Source organism: Ranitomeya variabilis, chromosome 4, assembly GCF_051348905.1.
Source record: "Ranitomeya variabilis isolate aRanVar5 chromosome 4, aRanVar5.hap1, whole genome shotgun sequence".
Taxonomy (NCBI): Eukaryota; Metazoa; Chordata; class Amphibia; order Anura; family Dendrobatidae; genus Ranitomeya; species Ranitomeya variabilis.
Genome location: NC_135235.1, coordinates 222589592 through 222605039, shown reverse-complemented (window position 1 = coordinate 222605039; position 15448 = coordinate 222589592). Strand labels below are relative to the sequence as shown.

At 45.2% G+C, this 15448-nt stretch overlaps 1 protein-coding gene across 1 annotated transcript in view; it reads right to left on the bottom strand.

Annotated features, from left to right (window-relative positions):
* LOC143770434 (sialic acid-binding Ig-like lectin 13) overlaps positions 1–1183 on the bottom strand; it is a 54579-nt gene extending 53396 nt beyond the window's left edge. The window contains exon 1 of the mRNA XM_077260056.1: positions 1024–1183. The gene's annotated coding sequence lies outside the window, so the exon portion shown is untranslated. The remainder of the gene's footprint in view (positions 1–1023) is intronic.
* Positions 1184–15448: the final 14265 nt, after the last annotated feature.

Genomic DNA, 15448 nt, shown 5'->3' with positions numbered 1-15448 from the left:
AAACATCCACTCATTAAAAACACTAAACCCTATGGACACCAGACAGAATATACTGGATTTACTGTGACCCAATCATAATAAGACACCAAACTGGCAGGAAAATAGGTGGAAGAGTAAACAAGTTAAAGGGTTACTCCACTACCTTAATATTGATGCCTTATCCTATGAATTGGTCAACAATAGCAGATCGGTGGAAATGTCCCCAAGCATCCTCACTGATCATCTCTTTTCTAAGCCGGATTTTAGCAGATGCAGAGCTGAGTAGTACACAGTTACTGAGGGGGAAAAAAATGGAAATTTATAAGAAAAAAAATATTTTTATTTTGTCGCCATTTTCTGAGACCTGTGATGTTTTCATTTTTCGGGACCTGTGATTGGTGAGAGATAGTCATAAGCTGATGTTTTCACTGATACCATTTTGGGCTAGATATGATGCTTTGATCGCCTGTTAAAAGTAATTCTGGTGTTTTGTTTTTTCTTGTTACGCCGTTTACTGATCAGATTAATTTATTTTATATTTCGATAAATCGGGAGTTTCTTTAAGCAGCCACCCCAAATTATATATTTTTATTGGTTTTTAAAATTTCTGCAATTTGTATGTTCTCTCCGTATTTGTTTGAGTTTTCTCTGAGTCACCGGTTTCCTCCCACTCTCCAAGGATATAGTGATAAGGAATTCCGAGTGTGAGCCTCAACATCGACAGAGATGATGTAAAGTGCTGTGAAATTAATGGCGCTATATAAGTGAGTAAAATAAATAAAGGACCCTGATGCCGTCTCTGCCATTGACATTGCTAAAAGGGCATTATGACCTCTGATTTATACGTCACCTGGACCTCCCAATAATATGACATTTCTGGGTTTCCAAAAGGGCAGTGTGATTAGAAGGTTGGGTTTAGTGGATGTTGTGTAGAGGTTGTCGAACTTTTAAAGGTCCCAATAAAAGCCAAATACTAAGTGGTAAGAGCTACACCCCAAGTCTATGGAATACCATGGGACACAGATAGGTTCTACCAACCATTACCTTTCGAAATGATAGTTCTCCTTCCTTCAGTGGATGTCCTGCTACCACCTTAGGCAACGCTGGAGAACACAGCCAATATGGGGACCAAATTACAGCCTTAGGGTCTTCAGACAGCGACTATTCAGTTCCCTCTGACAAAGTTTTCAGTTCCTTGTAGACTGACGGCCAATGATCGTGTGTACACTTGGCAAACAATTCACAAGTTCTTAGTAACAGTGACAACAGCAACTTGGGAACAATGAGCGCTTCTCACTGCAGGAAAGTCAGATGATGACGGGTAACATATTGGGGAAATTTCTAGTTTTCACTTAACAGTTCCAAATTTAGGTCTCGGGAGACAATGATCTTTATTAGTGCTGGTTTTAGGAGGGAAGTCCCACGTTTGGTCTCTGAACTTTTTTTTAATGGCTTTAAAACAAGTCCTGCTTTAACAAATATGCAACAAGTTCCCTTTAGTGGTGGCTTACAGGAGCTTTAGCAGCAGAATAATCTATTCTTGAAAACAATTCACAATGTCTTTTTAGTTTTCAATATAAATTGACACTCACTTTGGGCATAGTAGATATTTGATGCCAGTTTAGTCCTTTTGATCTTTGTTCCCCTTTTTGTGGCATGAAACTCCGATTTTTTTGAAACTGCTAACAAAAGATCAATTGACTCTTGGTCAAGGATAATATTATAGAGGATGCAAATAAATCCAACTCATTTATTCATACTGTAACGATATTGATCATACTGGAAGAACTCACAAATAGCAATTATCAGCCATTCCTCAAAGCATTATGTAGTCCTATGTAAACTAAGGTACCCATATACATGTGTTCTCCATGAGGAATGTGGAGTAAAACTGAACATACTGTATAAGAGCCAGGTAGGACTGGTTTAAATACCGGCACTACAGGTCTTTATTAGATGCACCTGGCAGGCATTAACTTAAAAGCAGGGCCTCTGGTCACTAGGTGTATCAATCTGCTGGATGTTGCACAGAGTCTAGTGTTCTGCTGGTGAGTGACCAGCCAAAATGTATAGCTGGGAGAGAGACATGCCGGTGTCTCTCACTGAATGGAGACTGCACGGATCAGCTAGGACAGCTGAGCAGTCTGTGTGTTGGAGCTGCAGAGAAATATGTGGTAGCTTAAACCTGTTCAGTGTGAACTGTGCATGGAGTTGGTGCTGGAAGCTGCTGGAGCTAAGATTGAAGATGATACCAAGACATGGTAGGATTGCACCTCTTATTTGAGTAAAGTTTGCTGCGGGAGCAAAGACTGTAATCAGTTGGGGTGAGCCCGCACTGACATACAGCTCTGGGAAAAATTAAGAGACCACTGAAAAATGTTCAGTTTGTCTAATTTTTCTCTTTATAGGTATATTTTTGAGTAAATTGTAAATTGTTCTTTTATTCTATAAACTTCTGACGTGTCTCCGAATTTCCAAGCAATAAATTTTGTATTTTTTTTCTGAAAAGGAGAAATGGTCAAAATAAAAAAAACAGGGCTTTCAGACTTCAAATAATGCAAAGTAGGGTTGAGCGAAACGGGTCGACCATTTTCAGAAGTCGCCGACTTTTGGCAAAGTCGGGTTTCATGAAACCCGACCCGACCCCTGTGTGGGGTCGGCCATGAGGTCGGCGATCTTCTGAATCTGGTATCGGAATTCCGATACCGAGTTCCGATATGTTTGCGATATCGGAACTCGGTATCGGAATCCACATTTAAGTGTAAAATAAAGAATTAAAATAAAAAATATTGATATACTCACCTCTCTGATGCGCCCTGGTAGTAACCGGCATCTTCCGGTCCTAAGAATGGCGCTTGAAAGACCTTTCGAATGCTTCACGGCTTGTGATTGGTCGCGGCGGCCAACGTGACCGCTGAGCGACCAATCACAACAAGCCGTGACTAGTGTTGAGCGATACCGTCCGATACTTGAAAGTATCGGTATCGGAAAGTATCGGCCGATACCGGCAAAATATCGGATCCAATCCGATACCGATACCCGATACCAATACAAGTCAATGGGACTCATGTATCGGACGGTATTCCTGATGGTTCCCAGGGTCTGAAGGAGAGGAAACTCTCCTTCAGGCCCTGGGAACCATATAAATGTGTAAAATAAAGAATTAAAATAAAAAATATCGCTATACTCACCTGTCCGACACAGCCGGGACCTCGGCGATTGTAAGCGGCAGCGTTGTTTCTTTAAAATTCGCGCTTTTACTTGCTTACGTGAATTCCCGGCTTCTGATTGGTCAGGGCGGCCATGTTGCCGGGACTCGGACCAATCACAGCAAGCCGTGACGAAATTACGTCACGGCTTGCTGTGATTGGTCCGCGTCCCGGCAATATGGCGCCGTGACCAATCACAAGCCGTGACGTCACGGGAGGCTGGACACGCGCGCTTTTCAAAATAAGCGCGTGTCCAGCCTCCCGTGACGTCACGGCTTGTGATTGGTTAATGGCGGCCATGTTCCTGGGACGCGGACCAATCACAGCAAGCCGTGACGTAATTTCGTCACGGCTTGCTGTGATTGGTCCGCATCCCGGCAATATGGCGCCGTGACCAATCACAAGCCGTGACGTCACGGGAGGCTGGACACGCGCGCTTTTCAAAATAAGCGCGTGTCCAGCCTCCCGTGACGTCACGGCTTGTGATTGGTTAATGGCGGCCATGTTGCCGGGACGCGGACCAATCACAGCAAGCCGTGACGTAATTTCGTCACGGCTTGCTGTGATTGGTCCGAGTCCCGGCAACATGGCCGCCCTGACCAATCAGAAGCCGGGAATTCACGTAAGCAAGTAAAAGCGCGAATTTTAAAGAAACAACGCTGCCGCTTACAATCGCCGAGGTCCCGGCTGCGTCGGACAGGTGAGTATAGCGATTTTTTTTATTTTAATTCTTTCTTTTACACCTTTTTACATTAATGTTGTTTCGATACCGATATCCGATATTACAAAAATATCGGATCTCGGTATCGGAAATTCCGATACAGCAAGTATCGGCCGATACCCGATACTTGCAGCATCGGAATGCTCAACACTAGCCGTGACGTAATTCTCAGGTCCTAAATTCCTCATTCTAGGAATTTAGGCCATGAGAATTACGTCACGGCTTGTGATTGGTCTCTGAGCGGTCACGTGGGCCGCCGCGACCAATCACAAAGCCGTGACGTCATCTAAGGCCCTTCACGCACTAATTCTTAAGAAGGAAGGCTGCCGGAAAGAAGCCAAGGGTGAGTATATTCCTATTAGGTAAATACTCAACCTCGGACGCACCCTGCTTCTTTCCGGCAGCCTTCCTTCTTAAGAATTAGCGCGTGAAGGGCCTTAGATGATGTCACGGCTTTGTGATTGGTCGCGGCGGCCCACGTGACCGCTCAGCGACCAATCACAATACCCATGAAGTAGCTGCCAGTTGGACATTAATTTGGCAGACAGCTCTCTCCTGACTCCCTACACATGAGCTCTTGGCTCGGTCGAATGTTCATGTGTTTTTAATGGAGGTCAGTTGAGAAAGCTGATGTCGGATACCTTTTGGCTAACCTTGAAAACAAAAGGATCGGGCACTGAAATCCCATTTGCCCAATCTTTCTCTTCCCCGAGACGAAGAGTCACGAGACCTCCATACACATCAGATGAATGGCCGATTCCACCAAAATCAGAAACTTGGTCTGACTCCTACCTAATATGTGGGGGACACCTCTGGTAGCGGTTATCTACCTGAGGAACAAAAGGATTAGGTGTGTGACTTCATACTTACTGACCCTTATCTTAGCCAACATCATCTATTGGAGGAATTTTGGGAGGACCCCATACACAGATGGGATAGTGTGCAAATAATAAAATTAATAATCAGCTTATTTATATAGCACCAACATATTCTGCAGTACTTGAAAGATGTAAGGGGACATGTACAAACAATAAAGACATTACTGAGTAATACATACACAGAAGGAGTGAGAGTCCTGGTCGCGAGGAAATAGGGGGGCACATTAGGTAAAAAGTGCATGATCGGGTCACCAGACAATATCTTAGCCAGTGCTATTGGGCACATGGGGGATGTGGACACAGATGAATAGATTCTGAGGAAAACTTAGAAAGGGAATGTGTAAGAGTTAGATTACTGAAGTGAGGTGATAGACCAGTCTAAAGAGATGTGGTTTTAAAGCATGCATAAAAATTAAGATTGTCTGGGGTAGCACATTCCAGAAAACTGGTGCAACATAAGAAAAGTCTTGGATATGGGAATGGAAGGTTCCTCTCATGGACAGTGCAGCACCTTTTATTCCGGGTGTCCCCATGCTGATTGACAGCCAGCTCCCCGCAGTTCAGTAGCGGGGAGCTTGCTGTCAATCAATATGACATAAATAGAGATAAACCTCAACACCTCAATAGAGAGGAGCAAAAGAGAAGATGCTGCTCTATAGATGTGCCATCAGAATCACCAGTCAGAGCAATCTATGACCTCTCTGAGCTGGCAGAGAGTGGTGCCAGGAAGAACAGGTAGGTAAAGGTCCCGGATAACCCCTTTAGAAGGCATCAAAGCTGAGCCCTTGTATTTATGAAATACTGCTAATTCCTTTCCTCAAGATGAACCCACACCATGCATGAATCCAAATGTATTGCTTCCTTGACAAAAATCCTATTCTTGACAGGACTGTCTTACGGCACTGGGCAAATAATAGAGCCAGAGTGACAAAGGTTGGGCAACACTTCCTGGTACCAAAACCACGTCAAACTCATTTGCATATCCATTCACTGGCTGATTTCTCAGTAACGGAGAAGTGGAGAGGACATGAAAAAATATTGCTGGACTTGTCTTTGAAAGAGCTACCATACACGCACATATAGTTTGAAGGTAAAATCTTGCTGACAGATTCCCTTTAAGAGGAGCAGCAATGAAGAAATAAGATCCAGGACAGTTGTAGTTTTTGATTCAGGATACATCGGGGGCTTATCTACAGCATTACAGAATGCTGTAGTTAAGCCCCTGATGCCGGTGGCCTTAGTTTATAGGCCATTTTTGGGGTGACAGATTCCTTTTAAAAAAAAAAGTGTCAAAGTTGGCATTGCTTTCAAGGTTCAGCAGTCTTTGTGCTTTCAGACTATATGATCCCCTTTGATGTATAATGTAGGAAATCTATAAACCTCTTTAAATATGAAATATGAAAATCCCTCCAAAGTGTTGGCACTTGGTAACTCTTGGTTTTCTGTCCAATTTATTGGCCACTGCCTATTATCAAATGGAATCCATCTCCAGGAGCCGAGACAAAGGAACAAGACAGATTACAGGAAGTGAGGGTGGTCTTTGGTTCTCTACAGGAACTAGGAGCGGGTCTGTATCTCTCTACAGCATGTATAGGTGGATCTTTGGCTCTCTACCAGAAGTAAGGGCGGGTCTTTTGCTCTCTACAGGAAGTAGGGACAGGTCTTTGTCTCTCAACTGGAAGTAGGGGCAGGTTTTTGCCTCTCGACTGGAAGTAAGGGTGGGTTTTTATCTCAGTACAGAAAGTAGGAGCAGGTCTTTATATCTTTACAAGAAGTAGGAACAGGTCTTTGGCTCTCTCTCGGAAGTAGCGGAAGGTCTTTGGCTCTCAACCAGCAGTAGAGACAGGTCTTTGACTCTCAAATGGAAGCAGGGGAAGGTCTTTGGCTCTTGACCAGAAGTAGGGACAGGTCTTTGGCTCTCAACTGGAAGGGCGGCTCTTTGGCTCTTTACCGGAAGTGGGAGTGGGTCTTTGGTTCTCTACCGGAAGTAAGGGCGGGTCTTTATTTTTCTACAGGATGTAGTGGAGGGTCTTTATATCTCTACAGGAAGTAGGATCGGTTCTTTGGCTCTCTATCGGAAGTAGGAGAAAGTCTTTGGCTCTCAACCGGAAGTAGGTACAGGTCTTCGGCTTTCGAACAGAAGAGTGGCTCTTTGGCTCTCTGCTGGAAGTGGGAGTGGGTCTTTGGCTCTCTACTGGAAGGGCGGGTCTTTATCTTTCTACAGGAAGTAGAGGAGGGTCTTTATATCTCTACAGGAAGTAGCATCGGGTTTTTGTCTCTTTACCAGAAGTAAGGGTGAGTCTTTATCTCTACAGAATGTACGGGAGGGTATTTTCCTCTCTATCGGAAGTAGTAGTGGGTCTTCCTAAAGCAATGGACAAGAAGTTACAGCACATGAGAGTAGAAAGCGATTCTGGACATATTAGACTGGTATGTGCACTAAAAGTAGCGTTAACATGTAGCAGGGTTAAGGAAGTAACAACGATATGCTTTATTATGGTTTTATTGTGATAGGACAACATCTAAAGCTTGTGGTTTGCAGCACAACAGGTATCTTTGTTTAGGTTTTCATTAGGCTTCACAATATGATGCTGCAGTTGAGTGAAATTTAACTGTACACCATCTACAATGTTTTGGGCAGGCAAACTTAACAAATCTGTTGCTCCTGCTGGTCAACTGCTGCGAAGACACTAAAGATGAGTATAGCATTGGACAATGTTGTTTTTTGCACATTGCTTTAGCCATTTTTCTTCTCACTCTTCTACTTCTAGGCAGGTTTAATCCTCCATTTTCCCACGTAGAAGCCCTTTACTAAAATTTAAGAAGTAGAAGTTATGCTGTGGGCTGATAGTTCTTCTATCCTTTCAGAGACTGATCATACCAAATATTATCTTTTCTCAATGCAGCGACATGCATGAATTCTCATGTTCCCCGATATACCTTGCATGACTGACTCTTCGTCACCGACCTACACAGGGTTTCCTCCCTTAGCAAACACAGTTTAGTAAAAGACATCGATATGTAAGATTATTACACATTGTCTACATAGCCTTTTGGTCAGATGTGTATGCTACGTTACACACATAAAGGATGACTATGCTACAAGCTTGACGCCATCTAGTGTTCAAAAAATGAAGAAAAAATGCATTACCATTATTTTTTAGTTATATACTTAGTTTATAGGTCAGGTTCACCAGAGTAAAATATTTTACAGAGATTTTCTAGCAAAGTATCATGTCACCTGATCGTAGGATACATGTAAGACTGTTGGGTCCCCCACCAATTTCTACAAAAAAGTCTTGAATCCTTCTGGTCATTTTCACAATATACAAGGGCAAGCGTTCTCAAACTTTTTTTTTGTAAAAAAAAACAACATGTTCAAGAAGTGGTTGAACTTTCTAAGGACCCCTTATCTATCTGTGACAGCAACGCAAAGAAAAGCAGTATGACCATGGAGGAAAAATGTAGCTGGTAGTCACAAATGGAAAAAACAGTCTATATGAAGTATTTAGCAGTCAAATGGAAAACAGTACTATATATACAGTCACAAATAAAAAAGACACTCTAAACAGTAAATACTTATGTCAGGAGGGTGTCATGTTCCCCTCGAAGACCTGGAATTAGATGGTCTGGTAATGAATCGAAGGTCTTCTTTAGAGATGGTGTGATTTGTATCCCATATTAAATGGATTTAGTTTCCACTGGTGTCGAAGAGGTTAAATAATGACCCTTTGTATGCTGATCAGAAACATGCAGCTCCATTTCAGCTGCTTCTGATCTAGTTATTACCTCTTTCTATGAAAACTGGTAAGACTTTCTTGTCCCTGCTGGGGAAAGATTTGTCTTCCTGTGCTAAGTGTTTGGAGTGGAGTTGTTGTAACAGTGATCTGTGGTTTGCTGTAGTACATGTGTGTCTATTGCCTGGTCCCTATTCTCATTTAATTTATTCCTCCCTGTCCCTATCCTCCTACTGTTGGTGCTTTTATATGATAGAGGTTTTCTGTTATCCCTGTTTTGTCTTTGTGCCTTGTTTACGCTATATTTTTGTCCCATGCCTCATGGGGTGGGAACAGATCAGGGTTTATCAGGAGCATAGTAAGGGCGGAGACTTGGGCCTCTCTATCTTCAAGAGTACCCCCAGGACAAGGATAGTTAGGGTTCCAGCTCCAGGGACAGTTTGAGGCCCCTCTTCCTTAACGAAGACCATCAGAGTGTGACAACTTAGTACTTACAACAAAAATGATTTCTGTACTGTAAATATTTAGTACTCAAAAATGAAAAAATAAAATAGGTATTTTGTTCCTATATATTACAAAAAACATTCCCAGGGTACAGTAAATATTTAGAGAAAATACACTCTGTATACAGGAATTATTCAGTAGTCACAAATTAAAAAAAACTTCTCCATGTTCAGGAAACATTTAGAAGTCACGAAAGAAAAAACATGGTAGACAATATTTCTATCTGCTTAAGTATGTAGTACAGAGTATCCTATGAAGATGGCACCTGCTCACTCATGACTACAAGTTGGAGTCTTCCTCTTCACTTTAGCTGATCACTATCTCAAGCATTTTGAGGAGGACAGGGTAACTTCAGGGATCGTAGCTTGTCAGCTGATGGAGCGGGTGTTCAGAGTCACATTTCCAAGGCACGTTGTCTTCAAGTAGCACATATTCCCAGTTGGGAATCCTTCAGTGTGTATGGTTGTCATCTCCTGCAGACCTTCTCCTTCAGCAGCTGGACTCATCCAACTGAACAGTGTCTTGGCACGTCCTGCAGTCACCCGGCTCTTCTTCTCCATTGAGATATCAGTATGCTGTGTGAAATAAGTCCCTCAATGTTCTTTGTTTTGCTGTTCAGAAGACTAGATAATCAATCTCTGCAAGTGAGAAAACTTGGAATAAAATAGTTGTCACCCAGGTGATACTTCTCTAAGAACTTTCTCTGCATGCATCAATCAGGGAAAATCATCGTTGCACCTTGATTGACCTCCAGTAGAAGGTTTCTACTCAAGCTGCCTCCTTGCCAGGCAACAAAGAAGTTCATAGAGATTTTGAGGTTTATTCAAAGAAACGTTAGTCTTCGTAAAATATAAAAGTTCATAACTTTGCAAAATCTGAATCTTTCAAGATATTTTCTTGTTGTCATGCAATATGTTTATGTCTGAGAGATAAATTTCAGTACTGGTTATTTGAGGAACACCATTACTGGAGCTGTGTATAGTAACGAGCCCTGCCCATGTGTACATTTATATCCTTTGTGCGTAGAAAATAAAGGCTCCTATTCAACAGGTATCAAAAAAGGTTTGATGATTTAATTCCTTCCATGCAAAGTGCTGTTTGTATTATACAGCTTTAATCTGCTTATAACGGTGGCGGTCCAAGGTAGTTTGGATTATGGCAGCTTAACCCCTTACATTCTATGGTCAATAACAACCAAGGCACCAAAGTGGTTCTAAGGATATCGTGAAACTGACAGACGTATTGCAGTGGATTAGACAAGACATCAAGTCATCGTAGGTCAAGCCCCTTGGGGAAAAAAAAATATTAACAGCTTAAATATTTATATATATTTTATAAAGACGAATTTCAAAACAACCAAAGGTTCCAATGAGCAGTGTTGGGACCATAATCTGCACGTGGAAGGAACATAATTTCACCATAAACAGGCCATGACCAGGTACTCCTGAGGAGTGAAAAGAATTATCAAACGAGTTGTCCAAGAGCCAAGGATCACTTGTGGAGAGCTACAGAAAAACCTGGAATCAGCAGCTACAATATTTCAAATAAAACAATTAGTAATGCTTCACGCACCATGGCCTATATGCATGCTCACCACATAACCTCCATGGCATTTATATACACACACCACGCGAGACTCCATCGCTGAAGAACCAGAATGTTCAAGCACATCAAACGTTGATGAAAATGCAAGAAATATGAGAATATAGTCTAGGAACATGAGACCAAAATTGAACTCTTTGGATGCCATAACACACACCATGTTTGGAGGCCAAAAGGCACTGCATATCACCCTGATCACTCCATACGAACCGACACATTTGGAAGTGGGAACATCATGGTGTGGGGATGTTTTTCAGCATACGGCACTGGCAAACTTCAAGTAATTGAAGGATGAATGAACAAATGTACCGAGACAACCTTGATAAACAATCTGCTGCCATCTACCAGGATGATGAAGAGGAAAGGAGGGTGGAAATTTCAGCAAGACAATGATCCCAAACACACACGCCAAGGAAATTCTACATTAGTTTCAGGGAAAGAAAATAAAGCTGCTAGAATGGCCGAGCCGATCACCTGACCTGAATCTAATGAAAAATATATGGAAGGAACTAGAGTTCAGAGTTCATAGAAAGAGCCCATGGGATCTTTAAGATTTCAAGAGTGTTTTTGTGGAAGAATGGGCCAAAACCACATATTAGCAATGCCTGCGACTAGTTTCTCCATACAGGAGGCATCTTGAAGATTTCATCACCAACAAAGGCTTTTGCACCAAGTTTTAAATATATTTCAGTAAACGTGCTCAATACTTTTTTCCTGTGTCATTTCTCATTATTACAAAATGTACATATATACAATATATATATATGTATAATATATAAACTAGCTCTTTCCAGCCAGCTAACGCCCGGCACGCTCATTGCTATCTAATTAACGCTGCTGGTGATTAAACTAAAGTAAATAATGACAACATTCAATAGAGCTTACGCAGGTGGTAAATTAACTTAAAATGAAGTTAATAACAATAATAATCATTAAAAATCCGAATAATACTAATAACTAATCCTACGATTTAGTCGATATTGTTGTTGTCGATGAGCTACTGCATCATTGTCCGGATTTTCCTGCGGCCTGTGAGATGGACCTGGCTACTCTTCTTGGCTCATTTTGTTTGGGAGAATGCAGATGCAAATAAATGTACGTTTACCTTGGCTGAAGTGGTTGTATTACATAGAAAGGAAGTGCTGCATGTTGCAATGTGGGGGGGCCGAGCCTCATGTTGTAATATGTGGGGATGGAGCCTCGTGTGGTAATGTGTGGGGATGGAGCCTCGTGTAGTAATGTGTGGGGACGGAGCATCATGTGGTAATGTGGGGGGACGGATCCTCGTGTGGTAATGTGGGGGAACGGAGCCTCATGTGGTAATGTGTGGGGACAGAGCCTCATGTGGTAATATGTGGGGAAGGAGCCTCATGTGGTAATGTGTGGGGACGAAGCCTCATGTGGTAATGTGTGGGGACGAAGCCTCTTGTGGTAATGTGTGGGGATGGAGCCTCATGTAGTAATGTGGGGGATGGAGCCTCGCGTGGTAATGTGTGGGGATGGAGCCTCGTGTGGTAATGTGTGGGGATGGAGCCTCGTGTAGTAATGTGTGGGGACGGAGCATCATGTGGCAATGTGGGGGGACGGAGCCTCGTGTGGTAATGTGGGGGAACGGAGCCTCATGTGGTAATATGTGGGGACAGAGCCTCATGTGGTAATATGTGGGGAAGGAGCCTCGTGTGGTAATGTGTGGGAACGAAGCCTCGTGTGGTAATGTGTGGGGATGAAGCCTCTTGTGGTAATGTGTGGGGATGGAGCCTCGTGTGGTATTGTGGGGGACGGAGCCTCGTGTGGTAATGTGGGGGGACAGAGCCTCGTGTGGTAATGTGTGGGGACAGAGCCTTGTGTGGTAATGTGTGGGGACAAAGCCTCGTGTGGTAATGTGGGGAGACGGAGCCTTGTGTGGTAATGTGTGGGGATGAAGCCTCGTGTGCTAATGTGTGGGGACGGAGCCTCATGTGGTATTGTGGGGGGACGGAGCCTCGTGTGGTAATGTGGGGGGACGGAGCCTCGTGTGGTAATGTGTGGGGAAGGAGCCTCGTGTGGTAATGTGGAGGGACGGAGCCTCGTGTGTTAATGTGTGGGGACAGAGCCTTGTGTGGTAATGTGTGGGGAAGGAGCCTCCTGTGGTAATGTGGGGAGATGGAGCCTCGTGTGGTAATGTTTGGGGACAAAGCCTCATGTGGTAATGTGGAGAGACGGAGCCTCGTGTGGTAATGTGTGGGGACGGAGCCTCGTGTGGTAATGTGTGGGGATGGAGCCTCATGTGGTAATGTGTGAGGACGGAGCCTTGTTTGGTTATGTGGGGGGACGGAGCCTCGTATGGTAATATGGGGAACGGAGCCTCATGTGGTATGTGTGGGGACGGAGCCTCATGTGGTAATTTGTGGGGACAGAGCCTCGTGTGGTAATGTGGGGGGATGGAGCCTCATGTGGTAATGTGGAGGGACAGGGCCTCGTGTGTTAATGTGTGGGGACAGAGCCTTGTGTGGTAATGTGTGGGGACAAAGCCTCCTGTGGTAATGTGGGGAGCCGGAGCCTTGTGTGGTAATGTGTGGGGATGAAGCCTCGTGTGCTAATGTGTGGGGACAAAGCCTCGTGTGGTATTGTGGGGGGACGGAGCCTCGTGTGGTAATGTGGGGGGACGGAGCCTCGTGTGGTAATGTGTGGGGATGAAGCCTCATGTGGTAATGTGGAGGGACAGAGCCTCGTGTGTTAATGTGTGGGGACAAAGCATTGTGTGGTAATGTGTTGGGAAGGAGCCTTGTATGGTAATGTGGAGGGACGGAGCCTCATGTGTTAATGTGTGGGGACAGAGCCTTGTGTGGTAATGTGTGGGGAAGGAGCCTCGTGTGGTAATGTGGCGAGACAGAGCCTCGTGTAGTAATGTGTGGGGACGAAGCCTCATGTGGTAATGTGGAGAGACGGAGCCTCGTGTGGTAATGTGTGGGGACGGAGCCTCGTGTGGTAGTGTGTGGGGATGGAGCCTCGTTTGGTAATGTGTGAGGACGGAGCCTTGTGTGGTAATGTGTGGGGACAAAGCCTCATGTGGTAATGTGGGGAGACGGAGCCTTGTGTGGTAATATGTGGGGATGAAGCCTCGTGTGCTAATGTGGAGGGATGGAGCCTCGTGTGTTAATGTGTGGGGACAGAGCCTTGTGTGGTAATGTGTTGGGAAGGAGCCTCGTGTGGTAATGTGGGGAGATGGAGCCTCGTGTGGTAATGTGGGGAGACGGAGCCTCGTGTGGTAATGTGTGGGGACGAAGCCTCATGTGGTAATGTGGAGAGACGGAGCATCGTGTGGTAATGTGTGGGGACGGAGCCTCGTGTGGTAGTGTGTGGGGATGGAGCCTCGTGTGGTAATGTGTGAGGATGGAGCCTTGTGTGGTAATGTGTGGGGACAAAGCCTCGTGTGGTAATGTGGGGAGACGGAGCCTTGTGTGGTAATGTGTGGGGATGAAGCCTCGTGTGCTAATGTGGAGGGACGGAGCCTCGTGTGTTAAGGTATGGGGACAGAGCCTTGTGTGGTAATGTGTGGGGAAGGAGCCTCGTGTGGTAAGGTGGGGAGATGGAGCCTCGTGTGGTAATGTGTGGGGACGAAGCCTCGTGTGGTAGTGTGTGGGGATGGAGCCTCGTGTGGTAATGTGTGAGGACGGAGCCTTGTGTTGTAATGTGTGGGGACAAAGCCTCGTGTGGTAATGTGGGGAGACGGAGCCTTGTGTGGTAATATGTGGGGATGAAGCCTCGTGTGCTAATGTGGAGGGATGGAGCCTCGTGTGTTAATGTGTGGGGACAGAGCCTTGTGTGGTAATGTGTTGGGAAGGAGCCTCGTGTGGTAATGTGGGGAGATGGAGCCTCGTGTGGTAATGTGGGGAGACGGAGCCTCGTGTGGTAATGTGTGGGGACGAAGCCTCATGTGGTAATGTGGAGAGACGGAGCCTCGTGTGGTAATGTATGGGGACGGAGCCTCGTGTGGTAGTGTGTGGGGATGGAGCCTCGTGTGGTAATGTGTGAGGATGGAGCCTTGTGTGGTAATGTATGGGGACAAAGCCGCGTGTGGTAATGTGGGGAGACGGAGCCTTGTGTGGTAATGTGTGGGGATGAAGCCTCGTGTGCTAATGTGGAGGGACGGAGCCTCGTGTGTTAATGTGTGGGGACAGAGCCTTGTGTGGTAATGTGTGGGGAAGGAGCCTCGTGTGGTAATGTGGGGAGATGGAGCCTCGTGTGGTAATTGGTGGGGACGAAGCCTCATGTGGTAATGTGAAGAGACGGAGCCTCGTGTGGTAATGTGGAGGGACAGGGCCTCGTGTGTTAATGTGTGGGGACAGAGCCTTGTGTGGTAATGTGTGGGGACAAAGCCTCGTGTGGTAATGTGGGGAGGCGAAGCCTTGTGTGGTAATGTGTGGGGATGAAGCCTCATGTGCTAATGTGTGGGGACGGAGCCTCGTGTGGTATTGTGGGGGGACGGAGCCTCGTGTGGTAATGTGGGGGGACAGAGCCTCATGTGGTAATGTGTGGGGATGAAGCCTCATGTGGTAATGTGGAGGGACAGAGCCTCGTGTGTTAATGTGTGGGGACAAAGCATTATGTGGTAATGTGTGGGGAAGGAGCCTTGTGTGGTAATGTGGAGGGACGGAGCCTCGTGTGTTAATGTGTGGGGACAGAGCCTTGTGTGGTAATGTGTGGGGAAGGAGCCTCGTGTGGTAATGTGGGGAGACGGAGCCTCGTGTGGTAATGTGTGGGGACGAAGCCTCATGTGGTAATGTGGAGAGACGGAGCCTCGTGTGGTAATGTGTGGGGACGGAGCCTCATGTGGTA